General features: G+C 42.2%; 1 protein-coding gene and 1 long non-coding RNA gene across 2 annotated transcripts in view; both read left to right on the forward strand.

Moving 5' to 3' along the window:
• The window catches only part of ANKHD1 (ankyrin repeat and KH domain containing 1), a 171483-nt gene that overhangs the window by 33792 nt on the left and 115544 nt on the right, over window positions 1–22147 (forward strand). The gene's annotated exons all lie outside the window — the stretch shown is intronic.
• LOC109309912 overlaps window positions 21881–22147 on the forward strand; it is a 3159-nt gene continuing 2892 nt past the window's right edge. Inside the window, exon 1 of the long non-coding RNA XR_002101081.1 lies at window positions 21881–21984. This is a non-coding gene — a long non-coding RNA (uncharacterized LOC109309912). The remainder of the gene's footprint in view (window positions 21985–22147) is intronic.

Raw genomic sequence — 22147 nt, forward strand, 5'->3', positions numbered from 1 at the left:
TTTTAAGAGGAGGTTGGATGAACATCTTGCTGGGGTCGTTTGACCCCAATATTATTTCCTGCCATGGCAGGGGGTCGGACTAAATGATCCACTCAGGTCCCTTCTGACCCTAGGAACTATGAAACTATTGGGGAGCTATAAATTAAATGTTTATATACATTAAATGTTTTGGAGTAAGAGAGTATGTGTGCAACTAAAGTTTGGTGTCCTGTCTGCTAACCTACAAGTCTGAGAGGAGTCCAGAATGCAATTTAATTTGGGAACAAAGAGTGGAGGAGGGCTGTATTCAAACAGATGAAAACTGAAGGTAGATAAGAATATAAAAAGAGCAGGTTCAGATAAGGGTGACTTAGATTGCATGTGAAGTAACTAGAAATGGTGAAACAAAAATCTGGTTTTAATAGAAAGAATTCACTATGGCCATGGACATAGGTTGCATTTCTAGCATTACAAATGTCTTTGTAACGCTACAGAAGTTGAGAGGACAGATGTTCTTGCCTCCTTCAGGTGTATGTTACAAAATGGTCAAAATGCTTACAAAAATATTGCTGGATGAAATGACAGCTTCTCTCTAGTGCTGCCTTTTGTAGTTCCACCTGTAATATTTGTGCACTGTAGTCTAGTGCTACAGAGAATCTCTTGGTTCTCTAACTTCCCATAGTGCTTCTCTTATCCTGTCTGTTGTCCTCCAAAGGGAGTAGGGAGAGAGATCAAGGTGGACAGTCATTGTCTGCATACACACATTCAGATAATCTGGGAGAATTTTCCCTGTGTTTTTTCTCCTGTTAGAAAGACGTACCCAGAACTTTGTGTACGTACAGCCCTGAAGAGTGGAGAGCTTGCAGTGTAGCATGAGGGGGTCCTGTGTGCAGTGAATGTGGTGGCACTGGGACTGGCTTCCCTTGCTGTCTGGCCCGCCCAGCGGCGGGACACACGTGGTGCTGTCTCACCACATTTAGAGTAGCAGCAGTGAGGTGCAGAGTCCAGCCTGCAGCTGCAACCTGCTGTTGCCCCATGCACAGATAAAAGAAAGTAGATAGAAAGTTACCTGCCTGCTGGGGTGGCTGCGATCCTAGCTGTGCAGGGTATAACTGTCAGAACTGGAATTTTTAGATAACTGGCAGCCCCTTTACCCCCCTGCATGCTGGATAACAAAGCTTTTACTGTATTTGAAAATGTCTTTCCTGACTAAATGTTACTAACTGGGCAGTTAGTTCACTCCTTGAAACGGGGTTGGCAACAGCTGGCCTGTGAGCCAGGTCCTGCCTGCGGGGCTTCCAATTAGCTGCTGCTGCTTCTTCCTGTAAGACCAGCTGGACGAGCAGGAAGTATTGGCCCACCTTGGACCCAGGCTGGTTTAATTTGGCCTGTATTGAAAACCTTTATGGACTGCTGCTTGATAGTAGTGCTGAGATTTGTATTCGGATTCATCAGTAATGCAAAAATAATAGCCTTCATCTTACATGTTCCTTCTGTTTTGTGCAATTTTTTGCGGGGGGAGGGGCTGGGGCAACAGGGTGCAGGGGGAGGGAATGGGGGCAGAAGGGGGTGGAGTTAAGAGAATTTTTCAGTCTTATGGTGTGACGGAGGGAAAAATTAGCATAGCAAAAATGCTGCTCTCCAGGATGAAGTTAAATCATTCCAGTAGAGACAGAGTTGGTAAAAAGTGTAACTTAATATTAATCTGCAGGATGCATTAAGAATTGACTAGGCAGTTCTAAATTGGCAGAGTTGCATTGGTTGTCATATTTTGTCTGAAACTACATAAACTAATACTTAACTATAAGGCACTCTTTTACGGTAACGATCTGCAGCGTAATTTTTGTGTTCTGTTTGCTTTATGTTATATCCAGCAAATAAACAGTACCTTAAATATAATTCTGGCAGATAATTCTTGGAATGTATTTATTTAAAATAAGATTGTTTCTATGATATTCACTATTCTGTTCAGTAAAAATTGAATCCTTTTGCCTTTGAAGATACGGTATATTATGGTGACACATTCATTTTCTTTCTTCACCATCTAAAGATTCAGAATGGGAAGGAATATATGGTATGTGAAACTTACAGAAATGTTTGCTTTTATTATATATTGATTAAGTCATCTAAAACTTGCATGCAACTTTATCATTAATCTTCTGTTTTTCTTAGCTTAAACTTACAGTAATTTTAAAGTTTTATGCGTGATTAGTTGTTTTCTAAAAATTATAGGTGTTTTCTGCTCTAAACCACACTTAATTTCAATGTTTGTAAAGTGTTTTAATTCCAGAGGCTCTGTTTTTGGTTCCTATCAGATAGCTACTACTAGGAAGAACATTTTTAAATTGCTGTAAAAATACTTACATTTAACCTTTTATATGACAGCAGAAATCTGACAAAGAGAAAGTGCTGAGAGATTCTAATTTTTCCCTCCCCTTTTCAGGTGGGATAGAAACCCCCCCAAGCCCCAAACTAACTGAACTTCTAACCTTCATGAAGCTTTAGTCACCCACTTTTATAAGGCGCATTCTCAGCAGATGTCTTATTAAATAACTGAATTATATGAGTAGTATTTTCAGGTTTATTTTATTCACTCTTGATGCAATTCATGAGGGAACATAGGTGCCTAAAAGAGAAGCTAGATGAAATTTAGGCTGTTGATAGACATGGAACACCCTCCCTCTTCCTCCCCTCCCAAACCATGCTTTATTAGAAGAAGCAGCATGTTAGTTTGATCCTGCTCTGCAGCATCTGTATAGATCGCATGCTTCAGTTTGGCTTTTGGGCGCTCTTATGGAATAGCTGATTGAATCTAACTAGGCTATTATTTAAAATATTGAATAATAACTAGGTTATTTAAAAAGTAACTACTACCACCATGCCAATCATGAGACATAGGTGCCCAAGCTATCTAAGTGTTGACTTTGGGCAGTGAATCTTAGTCTGACCCAAATGCTTGACTTGGGCTGCAGGGAAGTGTCTTGAGTCAGGGGAGATCCAGGATTTCAGACATGACCCTTACGGTTTCCTGTTGCCTGGCTTAGGCATCCACCTGCTCAGTCTGGGTGTTATGAATCCTTTCCCCAGAAGCACAGACCTCTTTATTTAAAGTAAAAGGAAGGTAGGTATTTAACTCGAGTTTGTCAATTCCATTCTTGTAGCTGGGCATCTGGATACCTGTTGTACTGTGCCTAAGTTCCTTTATAAATCTTGGTATTTTTTTTGGGGGGGGGTTGGCTTTCTTGCACTGAATTACTTTTAAGCTATCAAACTTAAGTATTAACAATCTACTGAATATAAATCTTATTGTACTTCTTTGAATAGAAGTAACTATAAACTCAACCATATAATTCCATGCAGTTGGATAACTGTGATTCAGTTTAAACATCTATTTAAAATGACTAGCTGTTCTTATTACTTTAATTCCAGTAAATGAGATGGAGAACTTGGGCCTAATTTTTCATTTTACTGAACTCTAAACCTCCTAGAAAACTAGGTTTTTAATCTCTTGTTTATATTTATGAAATGACTTCTGAAAAAAAAATCGAATTCCAGTAGTCCTAGTCATATAAGTTCAAATTTTCAAAAATCCTTTCATTTATCCTAGTGTGTTAAGTGCCTTAAGTAACAATAAAGCTGTTCTCTTAATTTATGGTTTTCGAGAGAGAAAATAAAAGCACAGTGGGTCCAAAACTTTTTTAAAAATATAGTTCTGTTGCTTTATTCTACTGCTAATTCAGATGGAGCCTAACTTGTACTAGAATGGAAGCATCTCTAGAGGATGTTTCTGACTATAAAGCAGCTGAGCTTTTACACATTATAACATTTATTGGTTGATATTGACAAAACAATAATTTGTGATTGAAGAAGTCAAAACTGAACTGCTAGAGAAGGGAACATTGGGAGCCGACTTTATTTTGCATGTCTGAATTTCTGTCTCTGTAAATGAATTTGGGACTTGAGCAATTACTGAATGGAGTCAGTGTAGAAATGATTGGATTGGGCATCTTTCAATGTGTTAACTTTCAAGGTTCTAAGAGAACCTTTTTGCAGTAGACACTGCAGAAGTTTTTAGGACAAATGGGTTTTCTTTCTTACAGCTAATGAAACTTATTCTGGTATGTGCCTTTCCCTTCCCTTTCCTGTCTCTCTGTCCATAATTAAATGCCATTGTTGCTGGAGAATAATTCTTTATGATTTCAATGGCAGGTGTTACAGTTATGATTTGCAGCCCACAGACTGTCCATAGCTTGTCCTTTAAAAGCTGCTGTGCAAGAATAACTTACCAATAGACTTGTTCAGTCTGGACATACTGCATGTTAAACTATGTGTGTACCTGATGCGCTTTTAAAAATAGTAGTATTGGAACAAGCATGTTTCTTTTCATGTCTAATCACAAGTCCATTAAAAATGTCAGGTATAACTTTGACTTGATGATTGCTTGCACTGTTTTTGTTCAGGTCTGTTTTTAAAGAGAGACATTCTCACATACCATCAGTTTCAGGAGAGCAGTTGCATCTTTTTTAGTGCTAATATCTTGAGCATTTGGATGCTTAGTTGGGGTGGGGTTTTTTTATTTAATCTGTATTTTCCAAAAGGTCAAAGTGTCTGGTTTGGGTATTGATATGACAGAAGCTGAGTTACAAACCTTCCTTTTGTAAGGTGGGAAGGGAAACAGATCTTTACAATGTTAAAGCTTACTTTAATGTTGCAAAGAGGTGTCAGAGATATAGCCCAGAGCTCAGTCACATGGCCCATGATGATGCTCCTGGGTTTGAGTTGACCCAGGCACTGCAGTTCCTGGGCCAGCAGGTGGGTGGGGGGGAATGAGGGTGGGTTGTGACCAGTGTGGCCTCCATATGTTGTGTGGGTACGTGGGCACTACCATAACTACAGTGTAACTTTTTTGATAAGAGAAGGAGGCATTTAAGACCCAGCTAGACAAAGCCTTGGCTGGGACATAGTTGGGGTTGGTCTTGCTTTGAGCAAGACCTGGTCTGGGCTTGGACCAGATGAGCTCCTGAGATCCCTTCCAGCCCTAACTTTCTATGATTCTAGGAAATTTCTCAATTTCTGTGATTCTAAATCATGGTCGGCAATGTTTTTGGACAGAGTGCGAAAACATCCATAACCTTCACTTGTAAGATGTTGGCATGCCATGGGTGGATGGCGGGGGAGCTATAAGGGGCTTGATCCTTTTTGTGGCAATGTAGCCCTGGCCTCTTTCTCATCTGCCCTGAAGCACACGTGGCAAGAAAAATGCCTTTGTGCGTCATGCTGTGGCATTTGTGCTGGGTGTTGCTTCCCTCTGTTCTAGGTATAGTCTTTAGAGTGCTAAAGCACAGACAGATTTAATGTTTGTGTCTTTAAAATGCTGTGTAGAAAGATGAAGGAACAGGTGGCACATTAGTATTATGCATTGGTCTAAACCAGGGGTGTCAAAGATATGGTGTTCAGGCCAGATTCAGCCTGCAGAGCCGAGTCACCTGGCCCCTGATGTTGCCTCTGGGTCTTAGTTGACTCATACAGCACAGTTCCTGGGCCAGCGGGAGGGTGGCCTGTGACGTGGGTGGCATCCATGAGTAGTACAGGTACTATGGACTCTGGATCCAGCTTGGGGGAGGTGGGCAGCATGGATTTAGTCCTGCCCATGGACCAGCCTCTTATCACTCATTTGACCTACAAGACTGGATGAATTTGATGCCTCTGACACAAAGTATATCAAAAATAGTTCTTGATGAAACTGCAACAGGTCTGAAGTGCTTCAGATTATGCTTGTCCTGATTAGAGCAGTTGGACTTTGCATGCAGATTTATTAAAGAATAGGTGGTAAAATCTGTTGGCACTAGTAAATTTACTTCTTAGCTGCTTTTCTGTTTTAAGCAATGCTGCTATGTGAAGTCTGTTTACCTAGATACAGGAAAAGCAACAAATACGTTGTATCCAACACTAGTGCATCCAATGCCTAATTCATGTACAAAGAAAATTCTGGGAATTGTTGTTTCTGAGCCAAATCTTTATCCATAAAACATACTTGTTTGCTTCATTGTGATGCAGTGGATTATGTATGACTCTTAGGATCATAGGAAAGTTTGACTGGTAGGGATCTCATGGGGTCATCTACCTAAGCTCCCTGTTCATAGCAGTACCCCGTGGCTAAACCATCTCAGTCAGGTGTCTTTCTAACTTCTCTTGGTAGCTTATTCCAATGGTTGACCATCCACAACTTCTCTAGGTAGGGTATTCCAATGGCTAACCATCATAGGCAGAAAGTTCCTCCTAATCTCAACCTTATACTTCCTCTGCTGCAGTTTGAGGCCATTGCTTCTAGTTCCATTCCCTGTAGCAACAGAGAAGTCCATCTCCATCCTCTTTAAATACCTGAGGGGCAATTGCAAAGACTGTTATCAAATCCCTCCTCAATCTTCTCTTCTCCAAACTAAATAATCCTAGTTCCTTCATAATTTCCTCATAAATCATGCTTCCCAGGCTTCTGATCATTTTTGTTGCTTTCTGCTGGACTCTCAGTCCACATCTTTCTTAAAATGTGTACAGTTTTGGGACCTACATTAGCCCTGGTAGGGCCTCGCTTAGAATAAATAAGAGCAGAAGAATCACTTGATCTGTAAGTCACTTACATTTAATACAACCAGGTATGTTGTTGGATTTTTTTTTCCCCCATTCCTCCTCCCCACAACCAAAAGCAAACTTGGCTCATTCAGTTTATGGTCTGCTGTACGGACCTTGTTTTTGGGGCTCCCCAGCTGGTGCTGAAGGCTAGAGTAGGTGAATTGGAGCCCCTCCACCTGCGGGGGTGGGGCGGAACGCCAATAAACCTGCCCCACAGTCTAGCAAGGGGCTGAAAAACTCCTGGACTGAACTACCTCTGCTCCCTTTCCCCCCTCGTGTTCTAAAAACAGCAACAGGTTGTAATTCTTAATTACATTACAGCTGCCAGATGCAGGTTTTGTGTGCTTGTCTTACACAAAGTAAAATGGGATACCTTTGTAGAAAGCCTAGAAGTTTTGTAGAAAGGTAACAGTGTTGACCTGAATAGATGCACTGAGAAAATATTCCAGTTCTTGAAGCAAATAGTAATGGTGTGGATTCTCTACAGAGGGATGTTCAATTATTAAACTGTAGAAGTAACTGCATCTGTAACAGCAAAACTTAATTGTTCTAAAAACATCATCAATTCCTAAGCATAACACCATTTTCTATTTATATGTCCCGTTCCTGGCAGTTACCACTTTACAGCACAAAAATTGGCCTTTAAGTGTATAGAAACTCATGCTCTAATTTTCATTACAAAGTTGTTTTCAAATGAAGTGTTGAAAATACTTAAGTGCTAGTCAGTGATGAAAATCTCCAGTAAATGACTGAGAGAAAATAAGCAAGTGGTGCTTATTTTCCATTTTTGCCCCAGTACATGCATTAAAACTGCAAGAAATGGGAGGAATTAATTTTTTGTTTTCTCTCATGTTTTCTCTCATGTTTTATTGAGCACTGTGTTTTTAAAATATTGAATTGTTAATGCTGATATGTTTAATAACATGCTTACAGGATTGTGTACAGAAAACGTTTAACATTTGTACTTGAATATTTTCAAAATTTTAAATGTGATGATAATATTTTTATTTATTTTGATTTTTGGCTTCAGTAGTTTTCTACCATTCATTTCCTGCATGTAATGGTAATGCAGTAAGTCAGTATAAAGGGCCATAGAATACAATAATGTTTTATTATAAACTTTACAATATAACAAATTAGATGTAGGCTCTTAACAATGTTTAATGGGGGGGGTGTTAAATTACAACCATTTGGCTTTGACTTTGTTCAAACATCTAGAACCTAATGGTGAAAGGTGATGACAATAACTAATGCCAATCATTAAGTCTAAGTCTGGAGTAGTCAAACAGGCAGGTCTGGTTTACAGCCTGAAATGATAGCCACCTGTTCTGGGTGTGGCTAGAAGTATTGTCCAAGATTTAACATGCTTAATTTGGAAATAAGGTTACTTGCTAATTGTATTGTGCATGAGAGTTGCTTAGACTATCTAGACTGTTTACCATGACTAATGTGTCCACTTGATAAAAGCAACAAACTTGTTCTTAAGTGTGAGCTAGAGTGGTTTAAATGCATTTAAAATACTATAATTGAATACATTTAATATGTTGGCTTCTTACCATTAGTTTTATTTTAATGCAGCGTAAATTTTTAGACAAAACTAAACACAATCTGAATTTGCCTAGCTTTAAAAGTAGAGTAGAAATTGTAGCAGAGAGTGCCATTCATATTTGGTCTTAATTAGCATCTTTGCACTTGCTTGTTCTTCCAACCTGTATGACTCCAAGACACAGCAGTGCCCTAACATTACTTTGTCAATGTGTTAAATGCCTAGATAAATAAAGCGAACAAAACTTAGTATGCATAATTAAGGATATAGCCAGGTGGTTTTCAACTTATGGGGGGGTGCCTCAAGCCCCCCCAAAACTTTGATTGAGTAGCACTCCATTTCAAGAACGAATACATTTATTACAGTGCTTACCTTTTTATAGTGGAGGTGAGCCTGCATTTATTTCTTCACACCATGTCACCCTTCAAAAGATCTGTGGCACTCCATGTTGGCCCATCACCCTGGCTACTGGGCTGGGAATAACTGTGTAGTAAAACTGTTTCAGTGTTGAAATGATATGCAGCTTATTTTACTAGTAAAGTGCAAGTGTAAATTACATAAACTCAGTTTGCTGATAGCTGAGTTTCAGTTCAGATTAGCTATTGCATATAGTATGTAAATGATTTTATTATAGTGGGTCTTAAAAACTTTTTTTGGTATAGATTACTTGGAAAGAACTCAACCCCGCTACCTACCTAATGTTAAAATTCATCACCACAAGGCAAGTAGGGAATTATTCAGAACACTGAAAAACACTGATTTGTTTATTAACACTTTATTGAGAACTTCAGATCTCATTAAAAGTAATAACTTTCCAATAAAAACCCACATTGCATTTGGGAAGACTTGCAACTTTCTGCAAAATCTATAACTGCCTCTCAAAATCTGTGAAAAGCCTGTAACTTCAGAGATGGAGAAACATATCTAGAAAAGTGATCTTAATTTCTTTCCCTGGAATGGCTGCTATTCCTCAGCTGTATGCCACGTCTTCCAACTTGTCAGAGGTAGTTGTATTTTTGTAGAAAATAAAACAAATTCCCTGCATATGCTCCTAAGTCTGTAGAACACATTTCATCCTCAGTGTTTAAAAAGTGTTCAAGCTGATGTCCATTTAAACTCTTCCTTTCCATCATACCTGACCATTCCAACTATGGAAAAGCAGTATGCAAATGAATAAGAGAAATAGTCTAGATTCCAGCAATTTGCTGTCAGCTTTAAATGTGTAAGTGCATGTTTCTTGTGTGCACGTTTGCTGTAGCAAAGCATTCCAAGTCTCTTGGCCTAAACTTTTTAGGAAGATTTAATTTGAAGTGGCTGGATAGTCTCAATAATATTAGTTTTTAAACTTGCAAAAGTATTTGGATGACTCTGAGTAATCAGTTTTCCATGTATGCAATATAACAATTGTATTGAACATCTGCTTAGATGGCTGAATTAAATAGAAAATGTTTAATTTCTTTTTTCTAATTAAAGATGAAAAACAATTTTTATGATAACTTTTTAGCATCTATCTGTATTCTGAGATGAGATCTTAAAGAGTTCTGAACAAAGCGCAGTTGTGGGAACCTAATGACCTGCATGAAAGATGTCAGCATATAACATTTTGTCTAATATCTTCATTCCATAAAAATTGAATTAATTACTGACATCTGTTTTAATTTTGTGTCTGTAGTGATCCCTGATTAAAAACAGTTCTTCAAAATAAATTGGGCCATATGAGGACAGTGTTGGAAATTCTTTGCATACAACACTTCTTTTTCCATTCATCAGGCTAGGGAGTGGGGGTGGGGACTAAACAGTATAAATCAGGAAAAGGAGATTAGGACTCAAGAAGATCTAATTTACAATCTGTTTAGACACAAATAGTAGGAATCTACCTGAGAGGTTTTGCTTTAGACCCTTAGTTAGAGAAAGCTATTTGAATTCTCTTTTTGCACCCATCAAGTAAATGTTCATGTGTAAGACCTGATCCTTGTCTTGAGTACAACACAAGGGAACATTAACGAGCTAGAAGACTTTCATCCTTTTCATTTCCAATTAAAAATATGTATTTGAAATGTAATACATTTGTTATTCTGTATTAGTTTTTGGAGTGACACAGGAACTTCCACCTGTAAGCATGTAAGTCTCATCAAAATTTATTCTCCTGACTTTTCATCACTTTGAAGTTGTGGGGTTGTTGATACTTGTAGCCTCCAAAAAATCAGAAGCTCTTAAACAGATTGCGAATGTAAAATGATTCAGTTAATTTGAAATGCCAGGAGTTCAGAATGGAATTTTTTTCGTCTCCTTTGTAGAGATGGATTTGGAGATATTTCTATATACCAATCGCCCTTCCACATGCACAAAAAAAGAGTTTTGTGATAATGTTATTTTCAGCCTCTTCCCCATGGACAGCCTCCATCAGGCAAACTTGGTGACAATAGCAGCTTTGCTAACATAGAATCATAGACCCCTAGAAAATTAGGGTTGGAAGGGACCTCAGGGGGTCATCTAGTCTAACCCCTTCTCAAACCGGGACCACCCCAACTATATCATCTATGGATGTGAAAGGTTAAACAATTAACTGTTTAACCAGTAAGCCCATTGACAACCAGTTAGCTTACTGATTATTATCGTTTAGGGTGGGGCAGGGTGCAGTCTGACAGGGAGTGGGGGGGAAAGGGAAGCTGTGTGGTGCCCCAGCAGGAACCAGAAGGCAGCAGGGCAGGCAGGAGAGGAGTGGGAGGGGTGAGCAGAACAAATACCCATAGCCTATGAGGTTAAAGAGGAAAACAGCAGGCAGCCTAATGACTCATCAATTAAACAATTTGCTGCTTGTTCACAGGTGCTCCCTCATCCCAGCAGGGGCTTTAGTGAGTTGTGTTGTCTGGCTGGGTTTGCCACTTCCCCCTTCTCTCCTCTGTCAAAGGGTGCCCGGAGTAGCTCCCAGCAGCAGCTGCTTCTGAGTTGCTGTTATCAGTTAATCATTTAACAGATATAATTAAAGGAGGTTAAATGGATAATTTTTTTTAATGATATTTACATCCCTAATATCATCCCAGCCAAGGCTTTGTCCAGCCAGGTCTTAAACCTCCAAGGGTGGAGATTCCACATACTCTCTGGGTAACCTGTTCCAGTGCTTTACTACCTTTTTAGTGAGGGTTTTTCCTAATATCTAACATAAACTTCCCTTGCTGCAACTTGAGACCACTGCTCCTTGTTCTGTCACGTGCCACCACTGAGAACACTCTCTAGCATCATCCTCTTCCAGTTCTGGGTGCTACATTTGAAGAAGGATGGGGAGAAGCTTGAAAGAGTCCAAAGGAGGGCCACACATATGATTAGAGGTCTGGAGGACAGACCATATGAGGAGAGGCTGAATGACATGGGGACTGTTCAGCCTGGAGAAGAGAAGATTTAGGGGGAACTTGGTTGCAGCCTGTACATATATAAGAGGCAGACATCACAGGCTGAGAGGGCATCTGTTCACCAAGGCACCCCATGGGAAGACTAGGAATAATGGACATAAACTGCTAGAAGTTTGCTTCAGATTGGACATAAGGAAAAATTTCTTTATGGTTCATGTGTCCAGTGTCTAGAACAAACTCCCCCTCAGAGGTGGTACAGTCATCTACACTGGAGATCTTCGAAAAGCACTGGACGTGCACTTTGCTGGGGTCATCTTTCCCCAGCAGTCTTACTTTCCTGCCTAGAGCAGGGGAGTGGACCTGACGATCTCGTGAGGTCCCTTCCAGCCTGTAACTTTTTTATGAATCTTTGAACCACCTTTCAGGTCGTTGAAGGTTGCTGTTAAATCCCCTCCGTCTTTTCTTCTCCAGACTAAATGAACCCAGTTCCCCCAGTGTCTCCTTAGAAGCCACATGCCCCAGCCCCCTAACCATTTTCATTGCCCTCTGCTGGACTTTCCCCAGTTTGTCCGCATCCTTTTTGTAGTGGGGGGGGCCCCAAAACTGGACACAGTGCTCCGGATGTGACCTCCTGAACAGTGCCGAATAGAAGGGAACAATCACTTCCCTCTGTGATGGCAGCCCTCCTACTAATGTAGATCAGTATGCTGTTAGTCTTCTTGGCAGCAAGGGCACACTGTCTCTTATTCGAGCTACTGTCTGCTGTAAGCCCCCGGTCCTCTTCTGCAGAGCTGCTGCTTAGCCGGTTGGTCCCCAGCCTGTAACAGTGCATGGGATTGTTCTGTCCCATGTGCAGTCCTACTTCATCATCCTACTTTGCACTTTTCCTTACTGAACCTCATAAGATTTCTTTTGGTCCAGTTTTCCAGTTTAGTTGAGGTCTCTCTGAAGCCTAACTCTACCCTTCAGCATATATACTACTCTTCACAGCTTGCTGTCATCTGTAAATTTGCTGAGGGAGCACTCTGTCCCATCTTCCAGGTTATTGATGAAGATATTGAGCGAAACTGGTCTTGGGATCCACCCCTGCGGCACTTCACTTAAGACCGGCTGCTAACTAGACATTGAGCCATTGATTGCTATCCTTTGAGCACAGTGATCCAGCCAGTTTTCTGTCCACCTTAGAGTCCATACATCTAACCCAGGCCTCTGTAGCTTGCTTGCAGTGATAAACCATTCACAGTTTCTTTGATCCAGTTGAGCAGTCACCTTATTTTCAAGCAGAGCCTCAGCCTTAGTTTGGTGGTTAAATTGTTGGGGCTCATAATGGTCAAAGGAACAAGATCTTTCTATTCATCTTGAAAGATCATTCACTAATCCTTTACATAAATGGGCTTACTAGCCAAAAACTAAAAGAATTAACTTCTTCCTAGATACTTTTGATTACTTATTTGGCTTTGGTCTGGTTTTATATGTCATCTCATGGTATAATATGATGCCTGTACCCAGTATTGTGGGTGCAGTTCTCTCCCTGAAATCTTCAGCACTTCCTCCTTTGGTCCTGACTGACAGGCTAAGAGGTCAGTTTTGCTTCCTGTGATTGTCAAGTACTGACTAATCTAATGTTCTTTCAGGTAAGCTGTAAGGATCATCCCAACGAGTTGTCATAAGGTTCATGATTTCAGCTTTTTTTTTCTCCTTGGTGATGGTTCTCAACCTTTCTTAGACTTCAGATATCCCTCCATAACTTTTTGTGAATCGAGCAGCACCCCATTTTAAAAAAATCTAATTAACTTATTACAGTGCTTGAAAAGATTTGTCAGTAGGTAGAGTGATTTAACCATAAGAAATACAGGGCATATTGACCCCTGCTGTTTTGGTTTTGGACTGGAAAGGATGAATGTAAAATCTGTTTAATACATTGTGTTTAATAGATTAAAGTCCATTTAATTGGCTTTGCCTGCCTGAACAGTAAATTAAGAGCAACAAAATCTTGTACTGTTCCTGTCATATCATTGGAAAAATTGCTGGCAGAAAGAAATTTGCATAACTATGGAGGAATGCATTCCCCTATGAAGTTCCTAAAATCGATATAAGCCTGTATTACTATGACCCAGGGGAAGGAGGGCAGTGTTACATTGCTGGTGTTGAAAATTTTTGACAGGCTGATGGTTACGCATGTTTTTTAGCAGTGCTAGCTCTGCTACTACTACAGTTATCTGAACAGATAGGGGAGGCTGCTTTCTTTGCTCCTCAGATCGTCATGTGAGGTAAAGCCTTCTATAGCAGTTATAAGAATGGACTTTTAAGTGAAGTATAACTTTTTAACTTGTGACTTTCAGAAGTGGCTTAATATGGAACTAAGTAGTGGAATAGCTTACTGTTAAAAGAATAAAATACTGAATATTTCAACAAGTATGATGTGAAATGTCTATGTTTGAGTTTTTTGTCACCCTACCTGTCCCGCTCCCCTCAGTATTTCCTTCTTTAAAATATAGTCTTTCTGATAGTACCTCTTTTATGGAAAAATCTACTTTACAATTTACTTGCAACAAAAAAACAAACTTTTAAGTTCTGTTCAGAATTTATTTTGATGGGTTCTATTCTTCCTGAATAGTGACTGTTGTGCATTAAGACTACCAGTTCAGGGAGCAATTAATGTAAAGGTTTTTTTTTCAGCACAAGTACGCATTGTCATTCTGTAACATCTCCCAAACTTGTGCTCTGGAGTTGTGGGACTTTTCTGTAGTTAGTTGTGCCAGCTTTCTCTCCCTCAGCCAAACAGGAGGATCATGCCAATTTGAAAACCACTATTTAGGCTATGTGTTTGCATAGTAGTGAACTTTGTTTTATTACAGATTGTCTAATGCCTAAAACAGTTCCCTAAAGGAGGCTTAGTGCTTGATAGAAAGTGTGAAGGCATTTTTTTCCAAACATTTTTCTTACAGCTTTTCAACATACAGGCTGGGGGGGGTTCCCTCCTTGAAAGCACAGCGGTAGAAGGGGATCTTGGAGTCATTATTGACTCCAAGATGAACATGAGCTGCCAATGCCAGACCGCAGCCAGCAAGACCAGCCATACCTTGTCATGCATCCAAAGATGCCTCTCAAGCCTGTCCAGAGAGGTGACACTCCCCCTCTATGTGACTTTGGTCAGGCTGCAATTGGAGTACTGCATCCAGTACTGGGTGCCACACTTCAAAAAGGATGTGGCCAGCCTGGAGAGGGTTCAGAGGAGGACCACCCATTTGGTGAGAGGGCTGCAGGACAGGCCTTATGAGGAGAGACTGAGGGACCTGAACCTATTTAGCCTCGGCAAGAGGAGGCTGAGGGAGGACATGGTGGCCGCCTACAAACTCATCAGGGGAGATCATCAGCAAATAGGAAGAGCTCTATTCTCCCCAGCACCACCTGGGGTGACAAGGAACAGTGGTAATAAGCTAGTGGAGAATAGGTTTAGGTTACAGATCAGAAGGCAATATTTTACAGAATATGGAACCAACTTCCTAGAGAAGTGGTCCTTACCCCCTACCTTAGGCAAATTCAAAAAGAGGTTAGGTGATCACCTGCCTGGTGTCTTTTGAACCCAGCATTCATTCCTGCCTGTGGCAGGGGGTCAGGCTAGATGATCTGTTCAGGTCCCTCCTGATCCTAGCTACTATGAAACAAGTTTTGGGCCATAGATGGTTTTGGGCCATCTAATTTGTAATGTTTTAAATGGGTCTGATTTTTGTGAATGTTGGTTGCTTAGCATTTCATCAAAACCATGACCTCTTAAGTTGTCTTATTTTAGACCTCCAAAGTTGCTAGTCGGTTTCAATTTAGGCCTAGTTCCTACTTAGATCTTAATGTCTCAATCCTAGTGGTCTAGTAATTTCACATTTTACGTAGTCATTGTGGTTCAGTTCACTAAGGGCATTTTATACATGTGCTTGGGGGGTAGGGGAAGTGCTTTAGAGTGGCTTTGAGAGCCGCTCTAATTAAAGCGCCCAGAACATTTTGTGTATCAGTGTCCCCATACTGAAATATGGTGGCGGGGACACTTTTAATTAAAGCTAGTCATCCAGTGAGTTTTAGTTAGTGTCCCTGCTGCCATTTTTCAGTGGGGACACTGATGCACATGATGCTGGAGTGCTGTAATTACCACACTCCAGCAGAATTGAGTGCTCTGACATGCTGTAATTACAGCGCATAGGAGCAGCCTCACTGCATATGTATAGGTGCCATAAGTTCTGTTATGCTCATGTTTGCTGTGCGGAATAAATAGGTGATATAAATGATTCCAGGTCTCTCAGTTGGGTATATCTTTCTAGGAATGTCCCAAATAATCTAACTAAACTGTTCTGTTAATAGCTGGGTTGCTTCCTTCCTTCATTAGTCAAGTGAATTTCTCCAGGTCAGACCTTTTCTTATATGCTTCCTTGCAGTATATTTCTATACAACGCAGAAAAAGGTAACTAATTCAGCCACTCATGAAATATTCTTGGTTAGTTTGCCTCTTAATTTTCATAAGCTTGTTAATGGTACCCATTTGATCTTATAGAAATGCATGAAGAGAATCCAGTGATATTTGGTTTCTAAAAGAATATTGGTTAAAATAATCTATACACTTTTCTTATATGATATTGTGGGAAAAATTGTATGCAATTTTGAGTGCTCTTGTTATGTCAGAAACACTGCTCTAAATTTCATAGATTTTATAGACGTCAGGGCTGGAAGGGACCTCGGGATATCGAGCCCAGCCCCCTGCCCGAAGGGCAGGAAGTCAGCTGGGGTCATAGGATCCCAGCAATTTCTTTGTAAACAAATGAAGTGAGTCCTTGGTGGTGGTGGTGGTTGTATGGGTTTGTCTAATTAAAATGTCTGAATTATGTCATTCTTATTGTAGCGAGATTAGATAAACTATTACGCAGTGCCTTGGTTTGTGGAAGCATCTCTTATTCACTGTTAGATCTCATCTTACAATGCTGTATCTAGTCAAGTGGATAACTACATTAGACTTTTTACTGTATTTTACAGTTAAATTGTTTCTGTATCCCAAGTTTCCTTTCAGTTTGTTATTGTAGTGTAGGTGACTTTAAATATATTACAAATATTACGGTCTGAAAATGCCTACGGCTTGTATGGCAGGGATGATCCCTTGTTGACATATGGGTGACAGTGATTAGAGACAGAATATCTGGGTTGCAACTGTCCCAGGGTAGTGCAATTTCTTGCTGAATAATCACGTTGTGTGACTCTTTCCTATTATAGTTCTTAACCAGCAGTCCCTATTGATTTGAAACAATTACAGGGGGTTTTTTTTGCTAGGCTGGTCTCCTGCTTTCTCTGTTAAGCATAGGGAGTAAACAGAATGTGCCCCCGCTCTTCTCCTTCCCATCTCCCCTGCCAATCCAAATAATTTGGCCTCTGCACTTGTTTGGCCTCAGCTCCAGAAAATAATATTCCATCTCTGGGACCCTGGTATGGCAGTTTCTGGATGGTTGGATTTTCTTCTCTTCAGCTGACTGATGCTCCCCTCCCTCACTCCCCTCCCAAAGGTCTATGAAGACCTCAGAGACCCTGATTGTATATATCAGAGGATATAATTTAAAAGCAGAAGTTGGGATGTTTGCTTCTTCTGACTGATCTTCATACCTTCTTCACTGTCCTCTGAATTTTCCTTGCAGCTGCTTGTCTTGCTGATTGGCTTCTGGGGGGATGAAATGTGACAAACTAGTAAATATATTAGAAAGTACATAGTCATTAGGGAAGGAATATTTGTGTACTTGTAACTTGTAGCTTGTGTGACTAGTAGTTTTTGTGATTGGATCCAAACTTCCTGGGACTTATATAATAATCTAGAAGTGGGGGCTGAAAAAAATTACCATATTTGGGACCAAATTTTAGTTAGTTCAGCATGCCTACCTACAAGAAACCTGACGATGAGAACTCTAGATATGTTCTGTTCAAAATATGTACTGCATTAGTGACTGTTTACATGATGGTTATATAAAACTTGGCTGTTCTACTGACACCCATATGAACAAGTTCCTATAGGGCTGAATACTCTTCTAGGATTTGTACTGAGAATGCCAGAGTGCTATGTGGTACGCTGGGCTTCAGTTTAGAGGCTGTTGTACATTATTGTGCTTATTCTTCACGTTAAAAGCAGCACAGATATCTGCTGTTTAACTTGTGACAGTAGTGATTGGCTTTTATTTTTTTAGACTGATAGCTTCTTTTTTGGTCTATGGATTACCTGCCACATATCTTCTAGAGAATATGGTAACTCAAGAGAGGCTGCAGAGTTGGAAGCAACTGCATGTCCAGTGCAAAAACCTGGGGAAGGAGGACAAACAGGCAGTTTCTTGCATCCCTTCCATCTCCTAGCCTGACAGCTACAGCAACTTCTAAAGTCCCAAGCCACAAGAACAGCTCATACTGACATGCACATTCTCTTGTTTGCATTAGCAGCACTCATCGCTTCAAGAATTCATGTAGTAGGGCTTCCTCAGCTGAAACAGCACCTCCACTGTTGGTGAGGGGAATAGCAAAGAAGCTCCAAAGATCAACAATTGAAAAAATATTATAGCAGAAATTCAGGTGATAAAGGAATAGGAGAAGAAGTAGAGGAAAGTGACTGCAAAAGTACTAGTGCACAATTGGAACATCCATTTGAAAATCCATCTTGAGGAAGTTCTGTAGAAAAGCTGTCAGGGTACAGTACAGAAAATGGAAGCAGAATGGAGATATAAGAAAGGACCACAATGGAGGAATCACAAATACACATTCTTAGTAACTATATAGAGGCTTCTATAACATAACTGAATATTCTTGAAACAATGGAATAATTTGTGTTCATGTATCACAGCGATGAATGTGACAAAAAACACTTAGGATTCTGATAGAAGCTAGTTGTGATAATGACTCGCACACAAATCTTTCATTCTGTGCACATTCTGTTTTCTGTATGTAGAGTTCCTTTACAGCCAAACTCATGTACAGTTAATATCATTCCACAACTTAAGATAGGTTCTTGATTGTACAGTTTCTGCAGTAGAAAACAGTGCCTCTTCATTTTTGCCAGTCCCCATGTAGTAGACAGCTGTATACATTTCCAATTTCACTATTCATGGTTGTCAGGCAGTTATGCATATTGACCTCTTTGAATGAGAATTAGATCAGAATTATAGACTTAGCTGAACATAACAAAATGAATAAAGTAGAGTTGATATCCTTTGAAAACATTGCAAGGGCCTTGGGAAAATTCTTCTATGAGCTTATAGAAGGGGTGCTCAATCCCTGACTTGCAGACTAGATCTGACCCATGGAGTTGTCATTTGGCCCACAAAACTCCCTGGGGATCCAGGAATTTGGCAGCAGGAAAACAGTGGCCTCTCCCCTGCTGTCAGATTTCCAGACCTTTGGGGGGAGCCCCACAAGCTGGATAGTATGGCCGTGTGTGCTAGATTGGGCATACAGGGTGTGATGTGGGCACAGACGAAGCGGAGGCATTGTGCTGGTAAGTAGGGGGTGGGGCCAGAGGACTATGGGGGAGGACCCCTGCCAGGCTCCATCCCCTGCTTGCTCCCTGAGCCGCGCCCCACCCACGCTTGGCCCCAGTGTCCCAACTCTTTAAAGGGTCCTGCCACTGTGCACTGTAAGAGGGCATGGCAGAGGGGTGTGTACCCCTGGATCTGTGCAGGGCAGGGTGGGCTGGGGCTGTGCGGATATCTTTCCAGCGGGGGCTGGGCCCAGCTGTGTTTGAGGCAGGTAGTGGTGGTGCTGGAAGGGGCTTATGCGGGGGGGTGGACTGCAGTGAGGAGATGCATCAGGCCAATTTCTGATAGTCAGTTTTCTTTATATTGGTGCCAATCTGATATCAGCCCAGTGTATCAGTACACTTCTAGTAAGAGGGTGAACAATGAGATGCAAAGTGTACATATACATATAACAGCCATACGAGGAAAGGCTGAGGGACTTGGGCCTTTTCAGTCTAAAATATAGAAGGCTGAGAGACTTGGTAGCAGTTTACTGCTACATCAGGAATATGTTAAGGGTCTGGCAAACAACTGTTCACCAGGGCACCCTTGGCGATAACAAGGAGTAACCACCGCAAACTCCTGCAAGACTGTTTGTTTCAGGCTTAACACTAGGAAAAACTTCTTCATAGTTAGGGTGTCCAGGCTATGGAATAGGCTCTCTCCAGAACTGGTGCAATCACTTACCCTGGAAATCTTCAAGAGGAGACTGGGTGCTCACCTTGCTGGGGTCAGCTGACCCTAGTTGTCTTTCCTGCCTAGTGCAGGGGGGCTGTACCCAATGATCTTGCGAGGTCCTTTCCAGCCCTGTACAATCTATGGTTCTATTAAAAACTGTATTGAGTGAGTTAGATACTGAGGGATTTAACAGAACTAGGCTATTAGTAGGGGTCTACTTAACTTGGAGGCAGCCGGCTAATTCTGTGGGCAGAGCCTTCTGTCATTTTTTCGGGGGCTGTGTGGCAGGGCCCCCCCATTCCCCTGACTGGCTAAAGGGTCCTGGCAGTCCCACCGCTCCCTGCAGATTGCCATATGGCCTGAAACTGTAGCTTAATTACCCCATTAAGTTTGGGGAAGCTATTAATCCACATGTTGTTAAGCATGGATTAATGCAAGGGTGGGCAAAATGTGGCCTGGGGGCTAGATGTGGCCTGCCAGGCCATTCTATCCGGCCTGCAGGGCCCCTAAAAAATGTAGAAAATTGACATTAATCTGCCCTGGGCTGTCATGTGGCCCTCAATGGCTTGCTGAAACTCAGTAAGTGGCCCTCTGCCCAAAATAATTGCCCACCCCCGGATTAATGGCTTTCCCAGGTTTAACAGGGTGACTAAGCTGCTGTTTCAGGCCATCCTGAAGTGGAGAGCTCTGATTTTGGAGGCCTCACTACCAAAAAGAAAAGACTGCTTTCCACCCCTCCTACCCTGGCCAGAAACAAACAAACATGAAAACCTTACTGGCAAGCTGAGAAAAGGGGGAGAATCTCTGCAGTCTTGAAAAGTGAGAGGGATGGGTGCAGGGAAGTGGGGGCAGGGCTGCTTACAGCAGGAGCCTTCCCCATCATGTTATATAACTGCACGTCTTGCCACACTTTTCTCTGCTTGTCAATAAGGTGTTTCTGTAGTAAGCCTATTGTTTCTTGTGGAGCACATCCGAATTTGTGGTTTCTGCAGAAATCATGCAGTCGTGAGTCCAGTAAGTCCCTAGTTATCAGCAGAGATCTGTGTTTTCCGTTTTCCATGGAAAAATGCAGATTTTCTCCTTTAAAGGATAAAGCATGGGAAACCACAGGTTTTCCCTTGCAGGCTGGCAGAATTCCAGCCTGCAAGGGGCTGCTTGGGGCTGGGAGGAGCAAGGGGCACTAGGTACATGTGCATGCACACACATGCACATGGAAGCTAGGCAGTGTGGTAGAGAGCTCCCTCCAGGTAAGTCTGGAGGAGGAGGGGGAGGGACAGCACAGGTGATGCATTGGGAGGACAAGTATCCCCCACTCCCCCCCCAATTTCTGTGCCTACAGTTGGGTGTGGATCTGCAGCCTGGCCAGACCAGCCCCAGGCAGGAGCTGCCTTCTCAGTCCCATGCTGCCAAGGTGAGGTGCCCCCTGCTCATCTGGCAGCAATATGGGGCACAACTTGGCACGGCCCACAGCTGCATTTCGCTGGAGGTGTGGTGCTCCTTTCTGCACCAGATCCAGCCTGGGTGCAGCCCCACACCTTGCTGTGGGTGTAGAAATCTGGGGAGAGGGAGTATATGTCTGTTGTCCCCCAACACATTGCCTGTGCCTGCCTGCCTGCCCTGCCCCCACACATTGCCTGTGTCTCTATCCTCCATTCCCCACAGACCCACCCCCTTCCTCACAAGCTGGGGGCAAGGGACCATGGGGGTGCTATGGGGAATTTTAGGGTGGCTCTAGCCCCCAAGCCCTCCCTAGTGCCACTGCCGTCCACTTTGTGCTGACCTGGCCCTGTCCCCCTTGCTGGGAAGAAGCCGGAGCAGCCCCTGGCCTCATACCCGCAGTGGGCAGCCTGCCTTCTCCCTGTACACAAATCCAGGGGGTACGTGCCCTTCATGCTTCCCCTGGGGGTGTGTACAGTGACAGGGAACACCTCCCTCTTCCCACACCTGGTAGGTGAGCTGCCCATGGTTCCCCCTTGTGCCCTGCCCCAGGCTTGCATTCACTGCCCTGGCTGGGTAGCCCTTGCCCCTGCCCCACTCCCTTACTTTGGGGGCCTTGATCATCTCCTTTTCTGCACACACCCACCTGCTCTCCAAGCTGTCAGGCTGCGTTTCTGTAAACTGGTTGTTGGATCAGTATTGGCCGACATGGCTGGTGAATAATCAGCAGGGACCCGGGTTTTCCATTTCTCATGGAAAAACAGAGTAAACCACAGATTTATCTTTTACCAGAGGCAAACATGGATTTCTTGTTTTACAAGAGAAAGCCACGGATCTTGCAGTGAGCTCCCTGCAGGCTGGAACAGCCTGCAGGTAGCTGAGAGGGAGTGGGAGGAAAGCAGAGAGATGCACGCACGTGGCCCCAGGCAGCCTGCAGAGCAGCTCCAGCAGGTCAGTGGGAGGGAGAGAGAGCTGGGCAGGGCTGAGGCTGTTCCCCGGGCAGG

The sequence above is a fragment of the Crocodylus porosus genome, unplaced genomic scaffold (assembly GCF_001723895.1).
Source record: "Crocodylus porosus isolate Cpor-Errol unplaced genomic scaffold, CroPor_comp1, whole genome shotgun sequence".
NCBI classification, from domain to species: Eukaryota; Metazoa; Chordata; order Crocodylia; family Crocodylidae; genus Crocodylus; species Crocodylus porosus.